Here is a 10,189-nt window from a genome sequence, read left to right on the forward strand (position 1 = left end):
TTTTTATTAGTGGTTAATCATATTTTTATGTAAAAGTGAGAGTAAAAAATCCGTTTATAATATAATTAAGAAAAATTATTAAGCGTTTCAAGAACATTAATATTATAATAATTTTAGTCATCAATATAAATTATAAACCATGTATATATTTTATAATAAAAAATTAATAATTAAAATTATTACAACACCAATATTTTAGAATATCTAATAACTCTTATAATTGAGAAGAAAAATTATCTAACCTTTTACATGCCTCAGTAACAATTCAATAGCATAATTTTATAGGAACAAAACTAAAAGGTAGAAAACACTGCTTTATATTCTGAGCTGAGTATCTGATATGGTAAACTACGTTATCCTTTTTCTTTCTTTATTAGTGTGTGCCTTTATCATATTCCAATTATAGACGCGCACAACGTCCTTGTCTATATATATCCATTTCCTCAAAGGGCTCCCCTGCTTTAAGTTAACCTCCATTTCATTCCCTTTTTGTGCTATTATGTGCTTGGTGGTTTATTAATTTACTTTTTTTTTTGTCAAACATTTGGAGCAAATTAATTAAAAAAAATAAATAGGTTTATGATTTTTTATGTCACAGATATTTTTATCTTTGATGATTTAAAAATATTTTTAAGTCTCTGATTTCTTTAAAAATTAGACATATGAATTCTTTCGTTCATATGAATTCGTGAGACCTAACAAAAAAAAAATCTAATATAACCCTTGTTATGCTAATCTGATCGTTATAGGTGTACATTGTAGAGAAAACTTTTTAAAAATAGGACAAATAAATCCCCTTACTTCAAAAATAGTGTAGCAACTACCAAAGAGACATTGGAAGCAATAAATATTGCCACAACAAGATTCTTTAAATTCATCTCCAACCCCTCTATCAATACAAATAAGTAAAGAACTATGTTATTTTGGACCTGGCACTGTGCCTTGTAATAATTTTTAGCAAATTTGAAAATTAAGAGACAAATTTGAAAATTAAGAGACATGTTATGTGTTTGAGGTTTTATTTTGTGAACTTAAACATTTTTAGACATATGAAAATTAGGAAATATGTTATGTGTTTGAGATTTTTTTTTGTGATGTTAAGTTTCATTAAATTCTGTACTTTAAGAGCTTTATTTTTTTTTGAAAGCTTTCATTTGTAAAATTTAAAAATTCTTTCGATGACAAACTTATTTATGATATTGAACATTAAATTTTGAGGTTTATGTATGCAACTTATATTCTATTTTTTCAGTGTTTCAATGCTTCTTTTGATATTAAAACTATAATTTGAATAGCATAGTGACATTATAATTTGAATTGCATTCCAAACAAACCAATTGTAGATTACATGATATATAAATAGTCTAAATGGTATGTTTTAACACATAACAAAAATCTAAGACAACCTTTTTTTTTATTTTTTTAATTCATTTTCTCAAGCACTACAACCATAAAAAACAACACATATAATTATTCCAATACACCAAGTTAATGGAATTTTCTTCTTTTCTAAAGCAATAATTTTCTTGTCCAAAACACTCATCATATGATCCAGTCCTTTTTTCTCTTCAACAACTTTAATATCCTTCTCACCCAAATATTTTTTATTAGAGCTGCAATCATTCCTTTCAATTTTAGTAAGATGTTCATCGATCTAAATAAAAAATTTGCAATATGCACTTTTTCTGTCAAAATTTCCAAAATCATATATTATCTAAACCCATTCCTGATCAAAAAATAATTTGTTTTACTTACCTTATAGAAAGGACAATCCAAGAAGCGTTTGTTCGGGTTGTTGATGGTCATCGATATATACATTATTGCATAAAGGTTTAATTATTCTGCAGGTCCTTATAGTTTCACCGAATTTTCAATTAGGTCTTTATACTTTTTTCTTTTCAATTGGGTCCTTAGACGTTAATTTTTTTTTTCAATTTAGTCCCTGTTAATGTTAAACGTCAAAAAAATGTTAGTAAATTGTGAAATTACTTGTATACCCTTAGGGACCCAATTGAAAAGAAAAAAAAAGTATAGGGACCTAATTGAAAATTCGATGAAACTATAAATATTCAATAAATGATATTCCTATAATCCATATTCAATGATTCTACGACATAAAAAATATTCCTATAATCTCTTTTATTTTGTCACTATCATTCTTTTGCTTATTTAGTTATTTATATACAAATTGTACCAAAAATACCTTTTTTTTTCTACTTTCAAAATATCTTAATTTAAGTACAAGAAAAAAAGGAATGGATAAAATGAAATAGAAATAATAGTAATAAGTATATATCAAATTCAGTTTCCATCATTTAAGTATTCATTATAATCATGTAACATTTTACATTTGTGTGAATTCATGGAATATAGTTTGTGTCTTTATCATATCATGGTACACCATAAAAAAGCACAAGACTATGTAATTTGTGTTATTGAAATTTGAAATCTAAAAATGAAAACCATAGAAAACGTAGTTTCAATGTAATACAGATAATCTACAAATTAGTTCTTATGTTGGTGCCTCCCACTCTCTAAACCAGCATAGGGATCAACAATAACATTGATAATAGCCAGTTTTTGAGCCGAGAAAGATTCTGAAAGAGTAGACTTGAGTTCATCAGGTATCCTAACAAGATAGCCCTTTCTGCCAAAAGCTTTAATCAAAGCATGGTAGCCTGCTTTCGGAACAAAGGAAGTCGGAGCAGGATCATCTTTGTGAGGTCTATTATTGTAACCATAATAATTAGAAAAAAGAAAAAAGAAATGTATGCAAGAGCAATTTATTGCATATAAAAGCAAATCTATGCAACCATATATGTTCATATCAACATAATGAAAGAATTTTCATATTACATATGGCGACAAGAACCATTGATAGAGTAATAACCAAAATTGTTTGCAAAAACTGACAGTAAAAACCACACACTACCTTCAGGCTGCAAGAGCATGGTGGCCTGCTTTATACAATTTACTACTAAATAGACTAAGCTTCATCTTGTATGAACAGTATTGAAGTATTACCCTTTTATTTTTTGCACCTTATTTTCAATTAGGATTTACATCCAAATAAAATTGTAACCATACATATTTTACACGTAAATTCTCAAACAGAAAATCTCCGCATACAAGCGATTAAGGCTTACAAGCCTTACAAGTCCAATTAACAACTCACCCTCAAAACACGCTCCTAATGTTACGTACGTTTCACGCGCTATATAACAGAACGCGCGAATATATAACTTCCAATTTTTAAAAGATTTCATTTCCTTCTTCATTCTCCTTCTTGCCAAATTTCTTCGTTCTCCTTCTCGCGCGTCTTCCCTTGCCTTTTCGATCGTTCTTTTCCTTGCGTTTTATCACTTGTTTGTTCTTCGTTATTGATGTGAGTTTCTCTTTCTGTAGCTCTAGGTTCATTTTTTTCGATCTTCTAGTTTCTGAAATCAAATTTTGAACTCGTTTTGAAGATAATAGATGATTCAACCTCAGATTGTCAGCTGAATCAGGGCGAAGTAGATTTTGAATTTAAATCTAACGAAGTTCATGAGGTTTGATTTACATTCAGCTTATTACGATTACTCTGAATTTGATGCAGTTATTGGTCTATGTTTGTCTAGCTGAATAATTCGTGAACATTGACTGTGAAATTAATGCGTGAACATAAATATGTGGATTGAATCTAATGTATTAGTTTTGATTAATTATCTGTAATTTATAGCAGACGCTTGGGTGTAGATCAGAATTTTTTGGGTGTATTTTAGGGGAAGTGTGGGTGTATTTACAGTTTATGGCTTTTTTTGTTATTTAAGTTGAGTTGTTGTCGTTCGGGTGTAGATCAGAAATTATTGGGCGTATTTTTAGTTTTTGACATGGTGTATTCTGTAGCCTCTCTGTGTTGTTGATGACCAGTTTGTTCCGAAGGTTGGAATGACCTTTACCACCTTTGAAGATGCTGGAAAATTTTACAGGGACTACGCCAAGGCTGCAGGTTTTTCTACAAGAGTTCGGAGCACAAATAGGAAGCGAAACGAGATTAAGAATCAATTGATTACATGTAGCAGAGAGGAAAAATGGAAATCTAAAATATCTCCAACCGAGAAGACAAATCCCACAGCTGGTTTAAACTGTCCAGCAAGAATTTATATACACACATTGAAGGATGTTGGTGCTTAGATCATTTCAAAGGTTGTGCTGCATCATTCACACCCTTGCTGTCCAAGTAAAGCAGATATGCTCAAACAGCATAGGGAACTAAGCATGTCCATTCGTCGTACAATAGAGAATAATGAGGAGGATGGTATTAGACTAAGCAAAACTTACCAATCATTTGTTGCGGCAGCCGGGGGTCACCGCGAGTTAAATTTTATTGAAAAGGATGCGAGGAATTACATTACGAGAGAAGTGCAAAATGTTTCTGAACAAGAAGATGCAAAGGAATTCGGGAAATATTTGTTAAGAATGAAAGAGAAGAATAATAATTTCTTTTTTGAGCTTGAACTTGAGGATGATCAATCAATTAAGCAGGCTTTTTGGGCCGATGCAAGAAGCAGAGCTGCCTTTGAGTATTTCGGAGATGTTATTTCATTTGACACCACCTACAATACAAACAGGTAATAAACTGTCCATGTTTATGATGCTAAATTAATGTTGTTTTATGAATTTGCCACAGAGGTGTATATTGGGTGTTTTTGGGTGTATAAAAAGCATTTTTTGGGTGTACGTAATGATTTTTCATTCTGCACTATGGTAATTTGTTTCAGGTATAATTTGATTTGTGGTTCTTTTGTCGGGGTGAATCACCACGGTCAGTAAACACTTCTTGGATGCTCTTTGATGAAAAACGAAGAAATTGAATCATTCAACTGGTTATTTCAATGTTGGCTTCGTTGCATGGGAGGAAATGCTCCGAAAGGGTTTCTCACCAATCAATGCTCATCAATGAAAAGGGCTTTAGAGGCTTGTATACCAACAACAATTCACCGTTGGTGTATTTGGCATATCATGAAGAATATTCCAAGAAAATTAAACGGGTACAAAGGACATGCAGAAATTGAACAAGAAATTAGCCAAGTTGTTTGGAACTCTCATAGTAAAGAATCATTTGATAGGAATTGGAATGATTTTCTACTGAATTTTGGTCTTGTGGACAACAAGTGGCTGTCAGGTAATGTTGTTGGGAATCGGAAAGTGCATTTATTTTTTAACAAGTTTATTACCCGAAACAGCTCGCTTATTCATTTGTCAAACAATACAATAATTGCCTCGAAAGCAAGGAGCAAGCAGAGAGAGAATCAGATGCTGCAAATTTTCATACGGTCATACCATGTGCAACCAAATCCTCCATTAAAGCTCAGTTTCAAGATGTGTACACTCATCAAAAGTTTAGGGAAGTCCAAGCACAATTTAGAGGAAAGGCGAATTGCATCACTAGATTAACGAATTCTACTCTAGGCTATTCAGTATACGAAGTTAGAGAACAAGTTTCCAGCTCAATATTCAACAAGTTTGTGGTCACTTACGACTCAGTAGCAGCCGAGGTAAAATGTCAATGCTTATTATTCGAGTCAAGAGGGATATTGTGCCGTCACGCACTAAGCGTGTTAAGCTTTGAACGAGTAAGCCAAGTTTCACCTAGATATATACTGGAACGATGGAGCAAGAAGGTAAAGAGGCAACACACACACATCAAGAGCAGCCACGACGAGCCATTGTTGGAGCCAAGAAGCAAGAGGTTTGACGATTGGTTTTTCGTTCGCAAAATATTTGCGAATTTGCATCAGAATTGGAGGAGCTGACTGCAATTCTGCACTATGCGTACGATAACGTCATGGTTATTGAAAGCCAAAAGGAAGGAGACATCTTCTTTATCTCACGAAGACGCCAACTTGGAATCCGTTAACGAGCTTCAAAGCCCTTCAAGGATTTGAACAAGAGGACGTCCAAAAAATAGGCTAGATTCAAAGTTGGACAAACAGATTGCAAATGCCTCAAAGAAGAAGAAAATGAAAGTTTTAAACGAGGTAAAAGTGGTGTTCTTTAAATATATGGTGATTGAGTTTAATTTTCTCGTTAATAGTTTAGCTAATATGTGAGTTTATTATATCCAGTTAAACCTCTTTGATGCTGCATCAGTGGTGCGTTCAAATTCCAGCCAATATCAAGGACGTATTATGAATTATCAGTTCAGGGTACCAGCAGCAGCGGATAACTCTTTGGGTATATAGTTACAGAATATAGGTGTAAAAGTACTGTTCTTTTGGGTGTAATTCTGAATTTTCTTGTGTTTCACATTTTACACACACATATATTTCACAATCTGCTGTTTATGTTATAAAATATTGTTTATTTTTTTACTACGGTTTAAGGGTTTTAGGGTTTAGGGTTTAGGGTTTTAGGATTTAAGGTTTAGGTTTTAGGTTTAAGGGTTTAGGGTTTAGGGTTTAGGTTTTAAGGGTTTTAGGGTTTAGGGTTTACGGTTTAGGTTTTAGTGTTTAGGGTTTTAGGGTTTAGGATTCAGGATTTTAGGGATAAAGCATCAGGGGGATAGATGTTTGGGTGTATATTCAACTTTCTTTGGGTCTAAAAAATGTCAAGTTATGGCTGTATATTTGGTTTGATGTTTTTCTTCATATTATAGTACCTGTAATTCAGACATTTTCATTACAGCAGAGAGAGTTTTACTCATAATTGGTAAATTTTTACAGCATGTGTTCAATTTGTTACAAGACTATATAACAATTACATTAATCAGTGTCAATATCATTAGAATCTATCTGACAATATGGACTCAATAACAATGAGGATGGCTTGGACAGTCTTATTGCATTACTTCCTCTAATGGCTTTAGCTTTGTCTTGATTCATTTCATGGAATAGAATCTGGGAAGCATATTCTACTCTAAAGTGGTCCACCTCGTCCTACAGTTAAAAAGAATATTCTATTTAATGAACCATGTTAATTGAGTAAAGTAATACAGAGTTATTTAGTTTTAAACACATTTACCTGGGTCCAATTGTCTCACTCATACTTCAACCTTTCAATATTTTCGGGCTGAATTATCTCAAGCCACTTCATTACGTAAATAGCACAGTCATAGCTAAAAACCAAGAAAATAAATTACAAATTACATATAGGAAAGTTTAATTTTCAGAGTGAAAGATTTATACCTTATCTTTTGGCCTGAGATGTTAAGGTATGATAGTTCAATTTCCTTGTCCTTGTCCCTTGTCTTCAGAGGTGCCCCCCAGCATATATTTTAATTCGTGAAATTACATATCCCTTAAAACACAAAACAAATCAGTAATACATGAATAAATTTAATAAAGGAATACACCCAAAAGAGCACAAACTTACATCTTATATTGAACAGAAATACACCCAACTATTAAATACAGAACACAGAACCAACTTACAATAAATGTATTTAGGGCTGTTCTCTCATTGGACGGAGATTATATTTGATATGGGTCGACTATATAAAATTTCCGCTTTCTTGTATCAGCCAACCATAATCACCAATGTTGTGAATGAAAAACAGGTGCAAAAATATGAAATATGTTCAGATTGAACACTATTTTAGTTTATTTGGCACATAAGTAAAAAATGGTAATAAGAAGTTTTAGAAATGAAAACTTACATAACGATGCGATGCTAATTTTTTAAGGTCCAAGAAGGGTATAAACATTGGGTAGTCTTCCACCCTGAATGGCTTATTGGTTTTAGGCCGTAAGAATACCCCTTTTGGATGATTTGCAATGGCCATGTTCTGCAAAAATTGTGAACCACCAAATGAATATAGAAAATACACCCAAATGAATGCGAAAAATACACCAAAATGAATACACAACTTACACCCAATTGAACACAGAAAATACACCGAAATGAACACATAAAATACACCCAATTTAAGACAAAAAATACACCCGAAGGAATGCAGAAAATACACCCAAAATTCTTGAAGCAACCCTTACCACAATATCAGGGGGGAGACAGTATACTTCTTCTTGAAACCTTTTAATCTTTTGCTGGTTTAGAATGAGACACATGGCAGAGACAATCTAGAAAAAGATGCCGAAATCAATTTACATCAATCAGCATTGCAGTTAATTTTGGTGATAAAAACATGAATGTTATTGTAATATTACCTCAGCTTCTATATGCGTTTCAGCTGCGAGTGATGCAAGGTGGACTTTTGACAAAATGTATCTATCTTGGGCTTGGAGTGTGCACACGGTGTCAAACTCATTAGTTAGTCCATTTGCGTATGTCTTCACTCGTATGGCCCAGATGTAACATTTTTCTTTCATGTCAGAAGTATCTTCATTCGTCCCTGCAGGAGTTTCAAACTTCTCGAAACTCTCTCCGCCACTCTCCTTTCGAACTTATGGACTTTTTCCTTTTGTTGTCACCCCACCACTTGCAATTTTTTCTACCAGATCCCCTAATTGTTCTAGCAGTTTTGGGGTTTTAGGAGTTTTTGCCATCTCTCCATCTTGTGTTGACGCCCCCTCCTGCGTTGCTACTTCTTCTTGGCTTGAATCAGTCAAGCCAAGGCTGAATGATGGCATCGGATCTGTTTTAGGAACATACAATGCTGTCTGTGCCATCATCATCATCAGTGCAACAACATCTTCTGGGGCTGGATTACTGCGTGATCATGTATAACGTATATTAAGAATAAAAATATACGAATGATAACGAAACATTGATTTTACTCTGATGAACTTACATTTTAGATGGAGCTGGTGGAAGCGCGGGTGTGCTTTCTTCAGGTTTTTGGGGTGGTTCTGGAGTGCTGCAGGGTTACCTAAAATTAATCATGTTATAAAAAAACTATTCAGGGATCAATCGTGAAAATATACACCCCAACAAAGATCATATACACCTCAACAGTGACAATATACACCCCAAGACTATTTCTTACCTTTTTGTAGTTCCTTCAATTTGTAGCACAGGGGTTGGTTCATTTTCTGTCACAGGTGTTTGTTCAATTTCCAGCACAATGGTTGTTTGGGACAGTGGTAGACAAACTTGAATCGGAACTCTAAACAAGAATAAAAATAAAAGCTTAACAAAGCCTCCGAAAATAAAAAGGTTATAAGGTTGAAATTTTCTTAAAAAACTCACATTGCAAGCGCTTCGGACTGTGTCTCTTCCCTCACAACCATTATGTTCTCTTCAAGTAGTTCACTGGCTGACTCTTCAACCAGACTCAACCTAAAATATACCCTAAGAAAGTCAAAAATACACCCAAAGCATTCAAAAGAAAGACAGGCTTTGTTTTTTGAGAACTTACATACTTGCAGTTTTTGCTTTTTTTTCCTGCCTTTTTTTTCTCGAATAAAACATTAAAGGGCTTTTTTTCTAAAAAAATATATACAAAATTAGAAGTAGAAGGTAATAAAAGAATAAAAGCAACAGTTATTTGAAAGAGAAATTACATGCTCTCTGCCGGTTTGTTTACGCTACTTTGATCAGTGTGTCCTTGAGACGAAGGATCATCACTTCCTAAGTTTACGTCCAGTATTCTAAACATAATAGAGTACATATTATTCACAAAAAATACCATACTGTTAAATCAGGATAACAAGATTTTATCAAATAAAGCTTCTTACGTTTCAGATGAGACATAGTGAGCTTCTGTCGATCGCAGGTCAGCTTCCTTCTCCCTGGCAAACAAGAAACAATTACTAGCAAAGAAAATACCTTAAAATCTGAAATATACACCCCAACAAGACATACCCCTGTGATGCAGATTTTTCATTATTTTCCCTTAAGAATTCATCTAATTCTTCAGTTCCAATTTCAGATCTGACAGTACATGCATAAAAGAACATGTTAACAAATATAATTTTGATGATAGACGGTAATATAGCTTATAAAGTACTGTACCCATGATAGGATTGAACTTGCTTAGGAGATGAATCCTCAACAATGACCTTTTTCTTTTTGGATTGTGTCCTGGGAGAAAAAAATAAGTATGAATTAGAAATACAAAATTAATTTGATCACAAAATACTATCCAAAGAAGTGCTTACTTTTGTGGTGTTCTCTGAGTCTTTTTCTTTGTTTTTTGCTTCTCTACTGGTGATGATTCTTCGCTTCTAAAAGTTAATAAGAGACGCTCTGTTAATACATGAAATCTTGATAATAAACCCAAAGGAAAGCAGTAATAATTTCAGAACATTAC

General features: G+C 33.2%; 1 long non-coding RNA gene across 1 annotated transcript; it reads right to left on the reverse strand.

The window, feature by feature from the left end:
• Nucleotides 9,784-10,137, reverse strand: LOC110270682. The gene is made up of 3 exons (XR_002360325.1): nt 10,038-10,137; nt 9,939-9,960; nt 9,784-9,810 (listed from the first exon to the last, which is right to left on the reverse strand). It is a non-coding gene; the product is annotated as an uncharacterized LOC110270682 (long non-coding RNA).

The sequence above is a fragment of the Arachis ipaensis genome, chromosome B04 (assembly GCF_000816755.2).
Source record: "Arachis ipaensis cultivar K30076 chromosome B04, Araip1.1, whole genome shotgun sequence".
In the NCBI taxonomy this organism is placed as follows: Eukaryota; Viridiplantae; Streptophyta; class Magnoliopsida; order Fabales; family Fabaceae; genus Arachis; species Arachis ipaensis.